The sequence below is a fragment of the Plectropomus leopardus genome, chromosome 18 (assembly GCF_026936395.1).
Source record: "Plectropomus leopardus strain MGB_pleo_1.0 chromosome 18, ASM2693639v1, whole genome shotgun sequence".
Taxonomy (NCBI): domain Eukaryota; kingdom Metazoa; phylum Chordata; class Actinopteri; order Perciformes; family Serranidae; genus Plectropomus; species Plectropomus leopardus.
This window is the reverse complement of record NC_142193.1, coordinates 3,573,717-3,589,992: the sequence shown is the minus strand read 5'-3', so window position 1 is coordinate 3,589,992 and position 16,276 is coordinate 3,573,717.

Here is a 16,276-nt window from a genome sequence, read left to right as displayed (position 1 = left end):
TAAGTAAATAAGCAAATAAATATGAAAATGAATACATGGATAAACAAAATGGAAAATTAAATGGGAAAATGAAGAAGTTGATGCAAAAACCCCAAAGGATACTGAAAGACAGCAGCCACAGTCTGTTCACCCTGCAGCCATCTGGGAAAAGATACAGAAGTATCCGCTGCAGAACGAATGAGAAATGTAGTGAAAAAGTGCTACACATAGATAACATCCAGCAGAGACATTGCAACAAAGTACACAGTTCCACTGCAACAACAATAAGAGGGTCAGCAAAAACCAAAACATTGAATAAATTACACAAAAGTGCAAATGTGCCAAAGTACAAGCAGTAAACAGTATGCAGAACAAGTACACACTCAATAAATTGATTATTGAAAAAGGCAATGGATCAGGTTTGTTCATCAAAAACAAGCTGCAGGAACACATGAAGTCCTGAGCACTTTGGCAACTTCAGATTTGATTTAGCGCTTAATTTCAACAACATTTTCTCGTGTGACCTGATCTAGCTAACGATCATGTCTGTGTCAATTGTTAGTCTCACAAGTAGTTTCTGTGTGCGGTGTGATGAAGTCTAATGTTCCTGACAAACACTGTATTCCAGTTTAGCCGCTTGTTAAAAATTACCTGTTTTAAGATGCATAAAATCTTAAAAGTTCAAAAATTGGGTTTATAGGGTCATATTTCATGTTGCAGAACAAAATGTCTTAATATCTTTAGCATGTTATAACCACAGACCTTTTTTATAGCATTTTATTGAAAACCCATTCTAAAAACGAAGGATGAGGGAGATGAGGGAACCAAAAGTGCAAAAATGCTAATGAACTTTTGCGTTTTAGGACTCATTACTTCACCACCCTATAGAAGCCTGTTTCTCCTGCTATGTCCTGCTTAAGTCTCCTAATATTTCTCTGCTCAATAATGGTCTCAAGAGAATGTGGAGACAGGTCAATCACTGACCCCAAATTCTTGATCATCTTGATCTTCCTCCTACCCTCAGCCGTAATGTTGCAGGCCCAATATACAATAGCATAGACAAGAAGACCTACTAAAATACCTTGATTTAAAAACAAATTTAAAAAACATGAAAAAAGGCCTCCAGATGTCAAATGCCCTGAGCCTTCTGAGGGAGATCAATCTGGACATGACCCTCTTATACCCCTTTTCCACCAAATCAGCTCTGGTTCTTGAGCTGGTGCAATTCAAAATTCTTGGAACCTTGGTGCTAATCTAGTGAACCAGCCCCACATTCCCACCAGTTTTCAATGAAACCATTTCATTAACCCTTAAACTGCGCTATGTTAAAATTGCAAATAAAAAATCTTGCCAAATGGAAACACATCAATTAAAAAAACCTCCCATTTATCGCAAAAAAGTTTGTATGCTTGCATGAGGTGGTATTTCAGCCGATTAAAAAAGCCATATTTCACAAAACTGCAATGGAAACACTTTTTTGGGTTTTCTAGGTCACATGATGCTATGGCTATGTGCTTGTCAGTAGGAACTGGCTCCCTCATGGTGTTATTGCATCTTATAACTCTTCAAAAGTTGTGCCGATCTTCTGGAAGTTTTGAATCCATAATTCCTCTGTGAAATCGTGGACTATCACCTTCCAGAAATCCTTCATATGTGGTCGCTCCCATAAGGGGATTGCCTTTCCATTATCGCTCCAAAAAATCAGAATCAGAATCAGAATTGCCGTCTCCATTGTTAGGGCTTAAGCCCATTTCACACAACATGTGTCAGCTGTGTGTGACATTACCCTCGCCGAACTGCAACGTGTTTCATGCTTGTGGTGTTAACACATGCAGTGTTGTTAGAACGTTGTTGCTGCATCACTGCCTGCTGCTATGAGAGCTGTCTTTCCAAATTTCGGAACAAATTTCACTCTTTTATGAAGTCGCGCAAGCTCCTGCATTGCTGACAACATGGCCTTGCAAATCATTCAAATAAAATGCCTTGTGTCAATATCTGGTGGGATTCTGTCCACAGAGACACTGTCAACAGCTTTGTATTTACTCTTCTCTGTGACAGTGAGAGGCTTTTAAACTGCAGTAAAAAGTGGTATAGAGTCAGTATAACCACCAAAATACAATTTTAACTGTTTGGATTAACTGGGGCTGTGAAAAGCCAGTATAAAGTGAATTTAAGGACTTGGCACATTGTGGGGGTCAGATGGAGGTGGTGAGCTGGCGTGGGAGCAGACACTGGTGATCCGAAGGACAGGAGAAAATGATCAATAGATAAGCGCAAAAAACACAAGGAAAAAACTCATACTCATACTGAGCAGCTGAGAGGTATTACCAGTGAGTCTAGCAAAACAATCTGGTGATGAGTAAGTGGTGTTCCTGGGTTCTCACACTGCATGCTGATGAGATGATTGAAGACAGGAGGTGAGACTGAATCAGGAGCCAGTTGAGGGAGAGCCACACACAAACACACACACACAAACACACACAGTGTAGGTGAAAACATGAGGGAGAAAAGGAAAGGAACTCAAGGAACACCTGGAGTCACAGTCAAGGACAACCTACTTTCACCAGCTGACAACCAGCTTCTTGGTTTCTGAACCAATTTAGTCACATTGCAACATGACGGAAAAGGCCATTAGCAACTTGGTAATAGGAAAAAAGAGCTAGGGAAAAAATGTGTAATTATGTAACATAATTTTACAAAATTCTCAGAAATTTTTAAAAACCCTTTATAAATGATTTCCCAGTTTTTGTAAAATAACTTTTTTCTTTTTTAAAAAAAAAAAAAAAAAAAAAAGTTTTTCTAGGGGTTTTTTTTTGTACTTTTTGATTTTTTTTAAGGAGGTTTTTAGGTAATTTTCTTCTTTCTTTGTTTTTGCTATTTTTTCAGGGAACTTTTTACTTTTTTACAAATGTGTTGCTCATTTGTGGACTATGTCTTGTAAGTTGCTTCTTACCTTCTCCCCGTGTTTTAGAAAGAAATTAAACCAATTTGCTCTTGTTTCAAAGGGTCAGCGTTTTGGAGGTGTAAACTTGCATAACTCTAAATAGATTGTAAATTGTTGCTTGTTGTATTGTCATAATGAACAATGAATAATGATGCAGAGCTTGTACATTTGAATTCACAGTCAACATTACACTCTGAGTTGACACAGTTTGTATTTCCTATCCCCTCTTGTTTTTTCAGAGCTAATAACTTTTCTTCTTGTTCCAATTATTTCAAGATGCCCGCCATTAGAGTATGGGTGCAGTTCTCTGTCATCCATCTGGCATGACAGTTGATCTTTCTCAACTGGAAACAAACTATAATGTGTTCCACACTGTTTTCACTTTATCAGAGTCCATAAATTCCTCCAAATGCCATCAAAGGATCAGAGTCAATGGGTCTTTGTGTTGAGAAAATCTGAAAAGCAGAACACATGAGCTAATGATGCTGGTGAAAACCCACAGCTCTCACATGAAAGATCAACTCCTGTCAGTGTAAAGAGATGTATACCATAAACTGCACAACCTGAGGAGTTATGAATCTCTCCCAGCTCTGCCTGCCGAGAGACGTTCTATTAATTCTATTAGTTGTCTAAAATTTAAAAAAGAATGAAAGTATCATATATCAATCAACATTTAACCCTTTGAAACCTGAGCACATTGGCCTAATTTCTTTCAAAAACATGGAAAAAAGAAGGCAGAAATTATCCAAAAAAGTATCAAGAAATTAGTAAAATGTACATATATATATATATATATATATATATATATATATATATATATATATATATATATATATATATATATATATATATATATATATATATATATATAATATAACCTGAAAATTATATATATATACACACACACACAAACACACACACACATATACACACACACAAACACATATCTACATATACATACATACACACACACACACACACACAGACATATATATACATATGTATATATTTATATTTTTTGAATTTAAAAATAATGACACAGAAAGTTAAATAAAAAAAGGAAACAGCCTGGAGAATGTGCTTGAAAATTTATAATAATTCTGTGACATATCTTTGTATATGTTATGTGACTATAAATGTTTTTTCACTAACTTTTTTCCCCTAGACGTTAAAAAATATTCTCCTAAATCTACCCTTTTTTTTATTGCAGTTCGAAGAACTTTTCCTACTAAAATGCACATATCCTTTTTCACCTGCTTTTGAAAGAAATCACACCAATGTGCTCAAAGCTCAAAGGTTTAAATACTTGTGAAAGGCGTCTGAGAGCAGCACAAGTCACCAGGTTTCAAAGGGTTAAAGACACAACATGTTTATGCGACACTGTTGTCCTTCTTTCATGGCGTTTTACTGAATGGCACAATCACTGTCGACTCAGCAGAGCTTTTATTGCAACATGGTGTGTTTCTGCAAACTGTAACCCTTTCAGTCCCAGGCCCAAAAGCAAGTTTCTTTTCTACTTCCTGTTATTTGCCTCTCAAACTCTATCACAAGCTTCAAATATAGATGTAAAGCACCTTGTCTTTTACAGCACTGGCAGGATTATTTTAAAACAGATAAATGTGTTATGATTTTTAAAGACAGTTGACGACACAGTATTAAAACAACTAGTTAGTAAAGTCTGTGAGGTTATGGAAAAAAGATTAGCTTTACAACACCTTTAACCCTTTAATACCTGGATCGACATCAGTCTTTCACTTGCATCTGCAAACAAACAAACAAACAAACACACACACACACACACACACAAACACACACACAGAAGTGGCTAGGTGCTTATTAACACTTTAAACATACCTGCAAGTGATGCACGAGCCTCCCCTCACAGTTTCTTATTTTTTCTGTTCTCTGCCCCCGGCTCCTGTTGCATTTATGGGCCCATTTTTTCCCTCACTTGTTACCAGATGGCGGGGATCAAATTTCAAAGCAAATGCACGCTGCTGCAAGACTGGGTGGGGAGGAGGGGCCGCCTCTGCTCCTGAGTCCTGATACATATATATGTATAGGCTTATCTTATTACCTATGTGCTGCAGCTTAACTTAATACAATAATTCATCATGTAGGCCTGTAATTATTATGATGATTGGCTCAGCTGGTGCCTCCTCGGCACCATGGTGCTCTATGCACAGTGCGTGGTGCGCGTGTACGTAGCGGCAGCGCTGCTTTGCTACTTTACACTGACCCATGACTGTTGACATGTTAAGGGACAGTGAGAAACACCTCTGCAGCTGGTGGAGACACTGTGATTCTGCAGGGACCAACAAAATCCAACTGTGGAATAAGAACTCCTATTTAACATCCTTGAAGCATGACAGGTGTAATCAGTGAGCTCTGTACTTTTAACTGAAGGTTTCAGTATATCTCTGTCCCTTGCTGCCCTAAATGGCCCCTCTTTCATCGCTGAAGCTGAACATGCAGCCTTCAGGACCAACAATAGAAAGTCCTGTTGTTGTTTCCTCCAGGTCCTGTCAGGTCACATAAAACAGGAAGCTGGCCCTAATTGGCCCGCTCTTGACCCGCTGTGCTTCCTGCTGGCCTGCTGGGAAATGTTCTGTGCAGATTAGACTCACGGCCAGCATTCTTTACAGCAATCTGATGGGTTTGATAGCCATGGGATTTTTTAGACTTCCCTCCAACATGTTGATATGAGAGGACAGAGACAGGTTTTGGCTCAGAGTGAAAGACAGCATGTTGCACTTTGGTAATTTCACGTGTGCAAATTTCAATAATTAACTGCTACAACAATGTTGCAATGGCTGTTCACTTGGTGAATCTGTATATGTGTGTGTGTGTGTGTGTGTGTGTGTGTGTGTGCCATCATGGTAAAATGTGATCCTGACTATATCTGTTAGCAGGAACTCTCCCAGACCCTGTTTGGAGTTGTGTCTATGAACAGATTTTGTTGACACGATAATGTTGGAACCACACAAGATGCAGTCACAAAACTTCACAGATGTGTAGTTAAAGGTCAGATTTTAGAATTTAGGGTATTTAGTGTATAATGTAATGTAATGTGTCCGAAACCACCTTCCGCATCCAACCAAACTGTTTTTAGGCACAGTGCTGCAGTTAGTTCATAAAGAGGATCGTCCAGGATTTTTGATGGTTATTAATGTTGTGTCTTCTGCTTTACATACAGGTTGGCTGTAACACACACATCCCCGGTCTATACACTCAAACTGTGTAAAACCGCAGCCCTCATGGATGAATCCTGAGCTCCATCACTACTGTTCCATTTCAAAATCAGATATAAGCTCTCAACCCACTTGATGATCCCCTCTGACTTTAGATATTACCCATGATATCACTCGATATCAATACATTATCATTCAAAGCTTTAAAGAGGGAGAAATTGTGTCTAATTAACCCTTTGAAACCTGATCGACATCACTTTTCTTGTGCTGCATTCATTTCAGACAACCTTTTACAAGCTATTTAACCCTTTGAAACATGAGAAATATGGTTTGAGTTCTTGGTAAACATGGGGCAAAAAAGCAGTGAGCAACATAACAACATAAGACATTGCAAGAAATTAGTTAAAGGTGCTAAGAAAACTATAAACAATAAAAAATGTATAAACATATAATTACATATTTTATATATATATATATATATATATATATATATATAACTTTTTTTTTGCTTATTTACAAGTTTTTGGTAATTTTTGGGCCACGTCTTGTTAAATTGCTAATGGCCCTCTCCCCTTCTTTTTGCAAGAAATCAGACTAATTTCCTCAGGTTTCAAAGGGTTAATACACGGGTCTCAGTGTTGGTAAATGGCACAGCTGTAACTGCGTGTGGTAATTAGTGCTTTGTTAATTTGATGGTATTTGCAATGAGGGTTATTTGCATAGGAAGAGGGGAATTTTTGTATATTCCCAAATTTACATTCATGCAAATGACACAGGCACACACAGGACGCCGTCTGCAGTTCACATGCATTCACCATTTGCGAGAGATTTGTGGATTGCAGGCTAAGTTTTGCTCTCATTTGCACATCTTTGTGTTCCCCTATGTATTCCTTTCTGTTATCCAGTTGTGAACACAGCGCTGACATTACATCACCTTTACATGTTCATATGGTGAACATCCAGCAGTTATGGAGCAACACATTTTGGTCTCCACCAACTCCTGGGGGAAACATCTGGCTCTTTAGTTCCACTTTGTTTCCCAGCAAGTGTCTGACTGTTTCTGTCTGCTGTTTGCTGCTGAACAGGTAATGTAGGGTGAAGTCAGATTGAATGGGACACTTTTTGGGAGATTGAAAAAACCCCACCTAAAACTCTGAAGATGATCTTCAGCGTTACTTTTAAAACTTGCTTTAGATCTCTAAAAAACGGAGAGACAACACATACTGATAAAATAAAAAAGTTATAGTAAAATACTGATAACTTTCAAACACATGGAGAACTCTGACCACACTTTGATGACATGTTCAGGTAAAATGGGACAGCAGGCGAGGTTAAATGGGACAATCATATTTATTTTATTTTTTTTAACCCTTTGAAACCTGAGCAATTTGGCTTGATTTCTTTCCCATTTCTGCCTGGCTGTGTCTGTCAAAGCACTTTGTAAAACTCTGTTTTTAAGTAACTAGTTATTATTCTCATAATAATAATAATAATAATAATAATAATAATAATAATAATAATAATAATAATAATAATAATAATAATAACAATAACAATAATACCACTACTACTACTACTACTACTACTACTACTACTACTACTAATAATAATAATAATTATTATTATTATTATTATTATTGTTATTGTTATTGTTATTGTTACTGTTACTATTACTATTACTATTACTATTATTATTATTATTATTATTATTATTATTACCAAAATGATTTATTCAAAATACTACATGACCTGCCTTGCAAGTTTTCTCTTTTTTTTTTTTGTGGCTTTTATGTTCTACCTGATGTTCCAAGTTACCTGACTTCACCCGTACACTGGGCTTTTAACAGCCTTTTCATCAGGCAGCTCTTGGGTTTGAAAACAACACTATAAGGGAGGTGAGAGTGAACCAGAGTAGTTGTGGGCTGGACAGCTAAACAAAGAGCTGAAACTCACTGTACAGCTCTGTATAGATGAGAAGAATGCAATGCAAATGGAGTTGCAATAAGGCTTGCCAAGTAATGTTCAGTTATCGCTTTTAATGCTTCCGACATTGTTTGATTGTAATTTCAGCCTTTTATGTATGGGTGGTGGATCCCCAGGTAGGTTTCAGTGGGACGGTCTGGGATAGATGTCCAAGTGTGATGTTTTTCCCACTCCACATTAGTCCTAATAGTGTATGAATTCATGATGAATATTTTGGTAACTTTTTGCTGTTTTTAGAAGAATTCCTGGCCTATTCTCATTCCGAAGTCAGCAAGAAAAGCTACCTTTTTATGTCAGTATGACACACTCTTTGTATAGTGCTTGAATTTTAAATCCTATGAGTGTTTTGTGTGTTTTTTAATTAAACTCTTAGTGGTTATTACATCTGGTGACGCTCTCAAAAACTAAATCAGTTCAAATAACATATGGGTGTCTGAAATATTTAGTTTATGTTTCTATGTTTAAAAGTCTTTTGGATCAATATGGTTAGTGTTTTTAATTTTGTAAAATATGATGAAAAATATTAGTGGACTATCAATCTGTCTGTGCTGCTGACTGTGCTGAATTAATAACGCTGCCAGTTCTCTTGCATGCGTCCGCCATCGTTTTCTTGTTTGTTTATACTCACCACTCTGTAGAATAACGCCTTTAAAGGCACGTGGTGTTCCTTTGGCATGCAAACTACAGCGTTTTTCAGTTGTTTTTGCAGATCCGTGTACACGAGGATCTTTTCCACAATGTTATCATCATATGAACCCACTTTTTTTTTTTTTATTGCAAAGAAGAGACTTTTCAGTTTGTAGTAGGGCCTTGTATAGCATGTCAGCGTCCTGGAGTCACAAGAGGCACAACGTTTAACACAGCAGCATCAACTCTGATATATGGTGATTGATCTTGTCCTCTCCTCGGAGGGTAAGGAGCTCCTGGACCTCATTGTCTTAGGTTTTTGTGGACATTTTCGGATGCTGTTTTTTCTGCTTAGAGTTAGCCCCTAACTGCTGCTAGCTGCTTTTTAATTCTCCCGGCACTGGCCTGCGATGACAGCTGACCTGAGAATAACCCTCTCTGGTTGGCTGGTATAAATATTTAAAAGAATGCAGAGAGGGAGGAGAGGGCTGCTAACTATCTCTCTAACACACACATTTGCACACACTCACATTTGGGAATGTTTACGGACTGCAGGATGGATAACTGAGCTGCTCAAGTGCTCAAGTAGTAAACTCACACACGTTTATTCGCTCTTAAGCTTTATAAATAGCTGTTTTGATTGACCCCGTGTTCTGCATGCATTCCAGCTTTTTTCTTGTCAGACTCCCAGTCTCAGTCTCAGCTCCAACTGCTCAACCTATCAAAGATATTCCTTTATGCAGTACTTCATTCAGTGCTGTATGCACACATAGTTTGGTTTGGTGTCAATTTAGTCCAGCTGGAGCTGCAGCAGGACTTCCCTCATACATGCTTTAAGTCCCCACCGCCTCGTTGCTTAGAAATGATTCAGTGAACAGGATGCTGAAGATCCCAAGTGCTTTGAGCATTTCTGTGAGCCAGATGCTGCAGAGCTCCTGGGCTGCTTCATGGATACCACAAGTTACATAAAATGCCATGGGTGAATGATTTTCTGACCTCTTTTTCATGCAATCACACCTATTTATGGCCTACATTTCTTTTCTTTTTTTTTCTTCTTTTACTAATAGCCTCTTAACCCTTTGAAACCTGGATAGACATCAGTTTTCTTGTGCTGTGTTCAGACACCTTTCACAAGCCCTTTGACCCTGGGAAACCTGAGCAAATTGATTTTGTTTTTTTGAAAGTATGGAGGGAAAGGTTGATGGCCAATTTGGCAAGAAATGTCCTACAAATAGCAATAAATTTTACTTAGGGGGGAGGATTAATAGAAAACAATCCCAAAACTAGGGAAAAGTGTCCAAACTATACAATATATTATTATAATAATTTTATACTTGCAAATATTACTCCAAGTGTGATTAAAAAGTGACTTTTACAAAAATTTACACCTCTTTGTAATTGTTTTAGAGTTAAATGTGGAGAAGTGTTGCTGTTTCTTTCAGAGTGCACCACTTTACAATTGGTGCCCCATATTTAAGTGCCCCAAAAAGTACAATTCTTAATCTATCTTCATAACAGAACAGGGGAAAAAACAAAATACAACAACAGGAGATAAAAGAGATAAAACAAAACTGGCAACTCTGGCCTCATGGCAAGGAAGGCTTAAGTTAGATTTTAGAACAAAAGAAGCACATCAGGCAAAGCATCAGGTAGCTTAGCATAGCTAAATCTACCAACAACATTGCCTTCTCAATTTGACAAGGGCACAAAAAGCAAAAGATTAACACAAAAACCGCAAGCAACAAATGGCAGCTAACAGGAGCTATAAGTGCGGCTCTTTTATGTACCACAGACAGACTGATCGGCTGCAGGATCCCACATTCCACCAGGGCTATTCAAAGAATGCTGGGGCACGCTCTTTGACCTCATGGGAGCTATGGGGTACGACACCTGCGCAGAGTAACTGGAGATGCAATGTCACAGCAGAAAGTGCTACAAATAAAGGGATGATGTTCACTCAGGTGCTCTTTGGATGGCAGCCAAAATGTTTTTATATTGAAAGTAGGGCTGTGAAATTATTATTTTTTACGCTGAAGGACAGTGTCGGGTAATAACACTACCGGTAACCACATTATATAAGAAACACAGGTGTGCTTGTAGGGCGGGTGGGTGGTGATGTGGATGGGTCCCAGTTCACTTGCCATGTGGTTTTGTGTGTGTGTGTTTTTCTACACCTCCCATGTGCCTCTTTTGCCTAAACTTAACCATCCTCAGATAGGGACCGTTCTGCTTCATCCCACCAATTTGTTGACCTTATGGTATAACCGGCTGCGTCATCCCACCATGACATCATCCCACCACATGCATTTGTTGATCACCACAATGGCATCCTGGAATGAAAACAGCTGATGCACAAGGATACCTTAAAAACATCATTGGTTGAGGGGGTAGATGTTCACACACACACAATGATAGAGACACAAAAATGACTATTAAGACATGCATAGTAACTACAAAAAGACAAAAAAATGAAACCAACGAAGGCACAAATATACCTACAAGGGACAAAACATGACCTCGAAGAGACAAAAATGACTACAAAGACATTTAAAGGAACTATAAAGAGACATAAAATAACTACAAAGAGATACAAAGGGACTGCATGGAGACACAAAATGACAACAAAGACATCCAAAGGAACTACAAAGACACAAAATAACTACGAAAAGATGCAAAGGAACTACAAAGACACAAAATAACTATAAAAAGATTCAAAGAAATTACAAAGAGACACAATATAACCATAAATAGATAGAAGGAACTACAAAGTGATGTCTCAAAAGTGACAAAATGGCTACAAAAACACAACCACAAAATGATGCATTGCAACCACAAATAGCTGCACAATAAAAAAAAGATAAAGGAAAAACAATATGAAGTCTCTTGATTTTTGATGTTGCTGTCTGTGTCTTTATGTACTGTGCACGTTTAAAAATGTACACTCTAATTTGGGTTTTTTTGTTCTTCTGTGGACTTTGTTTTGGGGTTTCCTGCTTTATATTGTATTTTCACTCCTTGTGTGTCACCTGTGCTCCTTCTCTGCGTCTCCACGTACCAAACAAAACCATCAATTAACAGCATGTTTATCTTCTCACATGTGTACAAAATGACTTTAAATATTAATATTTTCTCGATTTAGTTCTTCATGAGCTCGCCCAGTGTAAAAAAAAAACAACAACCCAAAAAACACTGACCTCTGACTGAACTCTGGTCCTTCCCCGTAATGGAAAAAAAGATTAAATGATTAATGACTGAAGGTACCAAAGAAAACATGTCACTCACACACACACACACACACACACACATACACACACACACACACACACAGTTCATTCTTAAGATTCCTAACTCAGCCTTGATGTGATAAACAAATCTCCCCTCCTTTCCTCCTTCCAATTTATCTTTTCCTGCTCCCTCCACCAACAGGAATCTGACAGTTAAGAAATTACTTCATTAATTTATGAGGTAGGTTTTTAATAATTTTTCCGTCATATACATATGAGGGGAAAAACTGATATACTGATATACTATGAGCAGAGCAACTTTCAGAATATGGCAACAAGCAGGAATTAACTTCTCAAGAAAAAGAAGTTGTGATATTTTTGTTACAAGAACAAAATGTTGTATGTTTTGCTTAGATTGAATTGATTGGAGTGTATGTATGTTTAACATTTCCTGTTAATCCTTTCTGTAGTCCAGAGTTACTGTTTTTCCTGTAAAAGACTGTGTTCCCACAGCAGCTGTATGAACAAAGTGGTCCATGTCACCACTGTGTCCCCCATCACAAGGCTCCTCCACAGATGCCAGGGACAGTTAACCACCTGAACTCCATCCTCAGAACCAGAATTCACATGTAACCCACATAACTGTAGAGATGCAATCACTTGATGAAAGCAAGTTCATTTAAGAAGGTGGGTTGCTGTGATAAATGGGTCAAACAAACACACTTTCTCCCTGGAGACTGCTGATCATGTCCTTTGTGAAAGCAAGTAAACTATGAATTACTCTAAGGTACCCACTCACATTGTCATGTTAAATACGTTACGATGCCCAAATATGTTTCTTTCCTGAAACTCAATTTTGTGTAATTTTAGTACACAGTTTTAAGTTAAATAGTCTAATGTTGCGACACTCATCCATGTTTCTTTTAATAAACTTAACCTAAATAATAAAACATAAAAATAAAAATAAAACTGAAAAATAAAATATAAATAAAAATAAAAATAAAACAAATAATAAATCATTAAAATAAAACATATAAAAATAAATAAATAAAAATAAAACATTTTTACCATTTTCTGACATTTTTATAGCTCAAACAACTCATTAATTGAAAAAATGATCTACAAAATAATATTTGAAAAATCCTTAGCTGCAGCTCTGATGAGTGAAAAATATAATAAAACAAGGCAGTCTTACATGAAAAAAATTTAAAACTTGTTATACACTTTTGCTCTTCCAAAAGTGTCTTTTCCTCCACTAATATTCCAAGTTAAGCAGCAAAGCGACCTCCATTGTCTTCCTGTACAGTATACGCTCAAGCAGCCTGGAAATCAGATCTAATTTGGCGTCACTTGATGCAAATCAAATTAATGGCAGCTCCTTTACATCTTTAGTCTCAGTAAATGCTCATACTGGTACAAGCAAAGCACAACATAAAAGTAATTCTCCGTGGCTTAAAGAAAGATCAGAAGAGAGACAGGACAATCTGTGACATATAGACATGACAAATGGAATGACTTGTTGAAATGAAAAGTGGAATTTTTTTTTAGAAAAGCAAAAGAGGATTTTATATGAAAGTGATAACTGAGGGAAAACGAATCTAATAAATAGAGGCAATAACAAGATGAAAAATAGTACTAGATTCAGTTGTTACTGAACCTTAATCAAGGACTGCAGGCTCACATAAATTGTTTTTAGAAGAAGTTCTGTTGAATATGTGGAGGACATATCCATAAACATACCCCCCACAGTGAGAACATTTTAGAATTCCAGAAGTTTCTGGGCATTAAGTGAGAAATTCAAAAACTCTTTCAAACTCAAACTAAAAAGCAGAGGATACCTCAGATCCTCACTGTCTGTACCAATCACACAGGACACAATGTCCCACTGAGAGCCTGTTACTGTGTCAAAGATAATGGTGATGGATGGTGACTATCTATAGCCTGTGCTTGGAGTATGATATGCAGGGTGCTTTGTTAAGATATTCCAAAGAGTTGTGAAAGATGTCTGAATGCAGCTCAAGAAAAGTGATGTTAATTCATGTTTCAAAGGGTAAAGGTTGTATGTGTCTTGTCATGTGGGACTGCCGCCACGCCACCTCTTTTTATTGAATTGTTCCCTCTTTAAGGCTGTAACTAGTGATTATTTTGATGTTGGTGAAACAACCTTTCATCATTTGTTTTTGTTTTTGTGCTTAATCGATAAGTTGTTTGGTCCATAAAATGTCAGAAAATGGTTAAAATGTCACCAATTGTTTCTGTCTTTCTTCTTTGCGCCATGGAAGATAAGTTTTATGTTGTGCTTTGCTTTTATCAGTATGAGCATTTACTGAGACAAAGATGTCCTGTTTAAAGCTACGAATAATCTACTATCTGAAAACGGTCAAAAACGTTCATTGAAAGGAAAGGGGGTTATAATTTAAGGAGAAAATTCAAATTCAAATTTTTTAGTGCACGCACAACAAGGAGAAGTTTTTGTATTTCTATTTGTGGAGTGAAACTACAGAACAGTCTAAGTGAGGAGCTTAAACAATGTCTAAACATAAACCAGTTTAGAAAGTGGTATGGTTTTCAAAAGGTACAGGAATGAAGAGGGTGTTTGACTACCTCAAGGTGATTTCCATTTATTTATTTATTTATTTATTTGTTTTTATTGTCTCTTCCTTGTAAACCCTCAGGTATATTTTTTTCTTTCTTTGATTGTCTTGGTTAAACTTGAAGGGATTGTCCTTTGGTATGTGTATATGCATACTTAAAGATCTATAAAACAAAAAGAAAAAAAAATAGTAAGTATAGATGGTTTACATATGAAAGTTTATATCTTGTATTGAGATAAATATTTTTCTAATAATATGTATATTGGCAGTAGAAAAAAGTGCCAGAATTCTGTACAGTGCCTTGGAACAAGCCTCACATAATTAACTGTTGTGCAGGTTATATTTATAAGGAAGCTGAATAATTAACCATCAGTGAATTATGGAGAATGGATAGGATTAAATAAGTTTGCGTTTCTTCCCACTCCTTTTCGGATATGTAAATCAAATCACTCAATGTTAAGCTTCCTTTTTTACTATTTTTTTCATTTGTATATTAATTTTTTTTGTCTGCTTGTAAATGTATAACTTTTTCTTTTACACATTTGCATGTTCGAAATAAAATATTAATTCATTCATTCATTCAAAGGAGCTGCAGTTAATCTGATTTGCATCAAGTGACACCAAATATGGTCTGATATGATGGTTGCCATGATTTTTTAGTAAATTAAAATGGATTGATTGATTTTTTCTACTATTAATTCCCTCAACATTATTTCTTAATGTAAAACCTAATGATAAAATTGACTTAATTTAACACAAAAATATATATAGAAAATTGATTTGTCTTCTTTAAAAAACAATGTGTATACTTAAATACTGTAATTAAGTTGAAGTTATTTAATTGTGTTACCAATTTAATTAACTTACTTAAATTTAGTGAATAAAGTCAGTTATATAAATTTGTTTTCATTTTAATCAAAATGAAAACATGTTGATTTGAATCAATAAAATTAGTGCAACTGTTTTGTTTCACATTTTTAAATAAATATTTTAGTAGTTGTGAGTTTTTTTGTAAATGTACTTCTGACTTGAGTAAATTAGCTAATTGCAATCTGTTATCTCTTCCATAATAGTCAGAGATATTTTGAGTTTTTACAGTGGATTGTGAAATGATGTCCCAGCTAAATTAACTAAACGCTTTCTCAAATTAATAATATTTACATTACCTTCCCTCCCTTCTTTCCACAATGGAAAGAACCCAGAGAGAACACATAGATCTAACAATGTGTGTGGCAGATTTATGTCTGTGATGTTCTAAAGTGAAGCAGTGTGCTTCAGCCTGTCACAATCCTCCACTCAGGCCTTTTCCAGAGCTCACTACAGCATCTGGTCTTTCTCGACTTTTGTAAATTTGAACCTCCTGATTCATATCCACACAACTGTTTACATTTCATTACATTCTCATCTACACATCCATTTTGGGAACCGCGGATGGCTTTTAAAAGCTGTTATCCTCACCGCAGTAAGTTTGAGATCCTCTGAGAAATCCTCTTTGTACTTCCTATTGTGACAGGAAGAGGGAGCTGCTGTCATACAGAGATGTGGCTCTGCGCTCTAACGTCTAAGGTTGATCTCACTTAAAAGAATCTTGGAAACCAATTGCCTTGAAAAATCTTAATTTATGTTTACTTTGTGAACATAAATTAATAATTTAGTCACAACTAAAAACTGCTAGTTGTTTTTTGAGCATGTATAAAGATAGATTTCTCTTCCAGATACCCTTCGATACCCTAG